Below are 5373 nucleotides of genomic sequence, written 5' to 3' on the forward strand. Positions count from 1 at the left end.
TTTGACTGGAGAGCAGAAAGTGAGGACGTGTGCAAGGCTGTCATTCATAAAACTGATGATAAGTTTAGTGCTCTTCAGAGTCATTTCACAATGTAACTGGTTGCTTTCTGTTTTTTGCTTTCTGACAATTTGTTTCCCCCAAATTCTACGGAAATCTAAATTTTAAGTGATTTCAGTTCTTTATGAAGTGGTGTTCTCTAAAGTACTTTTGAGTAGTTCTGAACACCAGCAGACAGCACTCACAGCGCTCTTCTGGTTGGAGCCCGTTTGAGGACCATAGAGGAGTGAATTTTCATTTTTAAAACAACTCAAACCTCAATTTTCATATTAGTTCAAGTTAAAAATTATATCAGATGTATAGAATTAAAAAAAAACATAATTGTTAAACTAGACAGTTATTTCTACACTACTGCTTCCAGACAACATTTGCTAGAACTTCTATTTAAATGATTAGAAGATACTCCATATTTTTATACTTTATTCTCTGCTTGGGCCTCCAGCTGCCATCTCCTCCTTTCACGTCCTACCTTCACACAAATATGATGACAAAACTCTCCTCATGAGTGCCTCTGATCACAGATTTAAGTTTAATCAGCTGCAATAAACAATGCTGGTGCCAGTTACACATCTCCCTCGTATCAAACTCCCAGTGGGCTCAACTGTGTCATGGTGTCATCGCTGACTTTTCCAGGACCAGCAACCAACTGCCAGTGTAACATTTGTCCTGTTTTACCCCTTTTTTTTATTATTCTACAACAATCTCTCCCGATGTTGTGATGTTTTTTGGGTTTTTTTTTTTTTCAGTTTAAAATGTATAAAGTGTAAAAGGATAGGTGTAGAGATAAAATGTGCACAGATAAACTATGTTCTGTAGTCTCTCCACCAAGGCCAGGGATAGTGTGCACCAGATATGCTCAAAAACATGAACTATAATAATCCATATGTTGCTGAACTCGGAATTTGTTTTTCTCCTCCAGTCTGTCCATTGCTCCGAATCTCTCAAAACCTTTCAAGCCTTTTCCTCTCTCCTTTCCACCTCAAGGCAATTTAAGGAGGGCTTTTTAAATGATCCACTCATTATCGGTAGTGGAGTCACTCTGGTTTTTCAGTTTGGTCTGCTTTCCTTCCTGCTTTCTAACCCCCACCCCTTCCCTTTCTTCTATTTACCTAGCTCAGTTATTTATTTATTTATTTATTTGTTGTTAAAGGGGCTTTTCTGCTTGCCCCCTCAGCCCACCACCATCTCCTCCCTCCGCGATGGCTTTTTGATCACTTTGTTTGTGCTTATGAAGTGGAATGCAGCAAAGTCCCCTGGGAGTTCTTTTCTTATACTCTTTCTATTTGGAAAACCATCCAGTGCAAATAAATGTGGCCCATACGCACAAAGATGATGCTGGCCTTGACAATAATAATGTATTTCTTTGGACGGAAAGAAATGGAGAAATATGTGGAAATGGAATTTTATCTATACTGAGGGGTAAATGTCTGGGATTTAGTCTGTTTATTGCTGTGGGTCATTTAAAAGGCTGGCTTTTTTATCCCTGTAGATACATTTTAAAGAGATGCAACCACACAAACTGGAGTGTTTGACTCCCATCTGTTCAGTTAGAGAGTTGGCTGGCTCGAGAGTCTGCTTGTAGTTATCCTCCTTTACCTGCTCAGCCTTTCCATCTTTAATACCCATTAAACCTTTCCATCTGGATACGCAGGAGGCTAAGTTCAACGGCTGACTTATTAGCTGACTAACTGGAGGGGGTTGAGGTCAGTCTGGAGGCTGGCCATACACATACACGCATGCAATTTCATAGTGATGCTCACACATGAGCTTATAGCAACGGGCTGCTAATTGAAGAGGCTGTGCTGTTGACGAAAGCACTCGACTTATTACTGATTAGGTCAGGCCGGGCACAAGAGAGAGACAGAGAACGAAGACGAGCTTCAGGAGATATACGACAACATGAGTGGTTTGTGTTGGTTGAGTATCCTTCCCATGAATTTTGGCAGTTTCTCATGGTAGTGTTTAGTCTACTCGTGATATAATATGATCAACGCAAGCAGCTCATTTCCGTGCTGTTGACTGACAGTCACAAGTCCTCACATTTAAACCCAGCAACTATTCAAGAACACAGATGTAATCCTCTAATAGTGCCTTCTTTCAGATAACTATACCTGTTTATATTCACTTGTTGTTTTACTTATTATTTAATTGTTCTTTTGATCTCTTCTCAGTTTTTTTGCTTAACTGTTTATTCAGTGAAGAAGCATTCTGAAACTTTTTAAAGGTGTGTTTTTAAAGTCTCACTAACATCCCCTCCTCATTCTTTACCCCTTTAGTGCCTGACATAATGAAATAACACCCCTCATTATTTTTTTTTACTTGAAATGTTGATTATATGCTGAAATATATAGAAATTGTGGCTTGTATAAAACATTTTTGTTCTTTTTTTTATTATGGGGTATGGGGTATATATATATATATATATATATATATATATATATATATATATATATATATATATATATATATATATATATATATATATATATATATATATATACACACACACACACACATATAATTATATTTTTTATAAATACAGTTAAGAATAAAAGTAATTAATAAAAGTAAATTTTCCAGCATAAGAAAATGCTGTAAAACACGTGTTGTGTTGTTTTTCATCTGAAGTCGTGGGTAGAAAGGGCAGCAACTGTTGTTTCTCTATGGTCATTACTGACGTCTTTCCTCCTTAGCATTGTGTTAACGCAAACCTAAACAGTCTGTTTACTTGTTCATGAGCAGTCAGTTATTTCTTTATTGGATTAGCCGCAGCGACCCTTGGTAGCCTCGTGGTTCCAGAGGAAAGCCTGGGCCTGCAGGTCTTTGAGACCACACACTTGAACCTGAGCAAGGCCCTTAACCTCCAGGAAAATGGCTGCCCAGCGTGTAGTGACAGGTTAAATGCAGGGGACTCATTTCAGTGTGTTTTGTGAGATATATACTGACAAATAAATATTATGTTTCCTAATTACTATGGAAGCAGGAGGAGTGTACTAAGCTTTATACAGGATGAATCTGGGTTTTGATTTAGTTCTGTTAAATAAATAAAGACTCAGTGAAGTTGAGACATGTAAAGCCTTAGCACTGAAAGAGTGTTTTTTTTAGGTACCTGTTTTTTACACATATTTTTGTTTTCATGTCTTCCCCATGTAAGTGACGGAAAATAATGTGAAAACCCTTCACTGCTGCATTTACATCGTCATGCAAGGGAGGTGAGGGTTCTCACGAAAAAGTGCAGTTATCATTTAATATGGCTTCTAAAGTCATCAAGAAAGAAATTATTTTATACAAAACTAAATGTATAAGACTATGTCGGTAAAATTTGAGAAAGGTTTTTTTTTTGCAGTTGTAATATTTCTAAAACAGAAATAAAATACAGCAAATCTTGAATTCGCAGGTTCAGATGATGCATCTGTTATTTATTTATGGTAATGTTATGTTACTTTACAGCACGGCGTTGGGTTTCTGTGCTGGTTATTGTGCATTCATGAGTCTATGGTTCCAAATCAACTTACCGGTAGTATTTTTCTCCATCTCCTCTTTTTCTTCCTTTCACCCTTCAAACCAACTCTTATCATAATATATATATCCGTGTGGTCTCCAGGGAAACAGTTCTAACCTGACGACCCATGTTCCTGTGGACCAGGGGGCCATTAGGGGCCAGTCAATGAGCCTCTCTTCCTGCCACAAGTGGTGCTGGCGGGATGGAGAGGGTCCTTGTCTGTGCTTTGAAGGTCAATGAGGCCGCAGAGCGGCACTGTGCCACTGACTCTTAGCCACCACCACCACAGCCACCCCCTCCACGTCCTACCTAGCACTGCACAACTTAGCACTGAAGCGAAGGCTTCATTCAAGGACACGCTGATATGAACATTAGAGGCTCCAGGTCTGAGTGGGAACCTTGGATGGAATAGTAAATTCCTGCAACTCCACTCAGATACCAAATTGTTTGGACACTGAAAAACCTCCTGTCTTTCTGTATCGCTGGGTTTCTGTCAAGCATACTTTTAAGAGGGGTTTTGTAACTGCATATACTTCACTGGTGGAGAAAATGGACTGCTGCAAAAAGCAAAGAGTTCATTGTAAATAGAGAAATCCATATGAGCCTCCAGAGATCGCTTTAAGATTCCACTTTTATAAGCTAACTACAGTTGAAAACAAATACACTCCATTGTAGCGTGTCTTATCTGCTGAATTTTTGTTTATTCATGTTGTAAAACAAATGAAAAAATATGAATTAGATGAAACCGTTTCTCTTGCACTACAGAATTATGGGTTAAGGTTATTGAGGCAGTCATTTTAACCACAATGTTCTCCTGTGTTAGCCTTCAGGGTGCCATGCACCTGTTCCAAACAATTTGCTGGCTACTCTGCTTTTTGTGGGGTTTTTTTTTGTTTTTTTTTTTTGGGGGGGGGGGTTCCAGGAGCCACTTGTCTGCCTCCTCAGGGGGAAATGTACATAGATTATGTACACACTAATCCTTCTTTGACAAAAAGGCATTTTGCTTCAATACGGCAATTGAGTAAGGGTTTTGGCAGATACAATAACTGTTAAAAGCACACACGCACACACACACAGACAGACTTCCGTCCATGTGTCTATGAAGACTTTGGTGCAATTAACCTTTAGCTGATTCAGTTCTAGTAAACCGCTCCCTAAGCCACAACCAGCAGCTCCTGTGAGTGATTGAGAGACTTTGTAAGTGTGTGTGAGTGATGGAGTGAGGAAGTGCTTTCTGAAATTCTGAATGTTGAGCTTATTAGAATTAGAAGTGGCTGAGGTCATAGTTTTCTTCTGAATTCATGTGTGTGTATATAAATCTATCTGGGCACACCTGTGTGTTTGCCTCTCCATGGCCACATGTGCAGCCACCTCTCCATCCAGTAACTCTAAGCTTCAGCACTGCGCCCCGGGCTGATCCTGCAGGGGGAGAATCCTCTGCTTCAGCTTGAGTCTAGCCCGTGGCCTTGGCACACTGCCATTAGTCAAGAGCGTCCCATCCCCAAGTTGTCTTTTTGCTGTTGGCTTTAGTGGGCTGCTCTGAGTACGTGCTAAAATTTGAATATTGGAGCCCCCGCAGAATATTGGCATGATGCAGAAGAGCCGGCTCACCGTAGCCTTGCATGTGTAAATGCATGTTCGTGATTACCTGTGGAGCTCTTCACCCACATGTGGGACGAGTGAGCCATTTGTCTGAAGTACAGTTTGTGTCCTTTGGTTCCACCAAGTGCCCAGCTGTCGAGAGAAAAATTGAGCACTTAACTTGTTGCAGTCGCTGGCCTGATGGCCCTGCAGCTTAGCTTTGCCAGGAAGC

Source organism: Cololabis saira, chromosome 17, assembly GCF_033807715.1.
Source record: "Cololabis saira isolate AMF1-May2022 chromosome 17, fColSai1.1, whole genome shotgun sequence".
Classification (NCBI taxonomy): domain Eukaryota; kingdom Metazoa; phylum Chordata; class Actinopteri; order Beloniformes; family Belonidae; genus Cololabis; species Cololabis saira.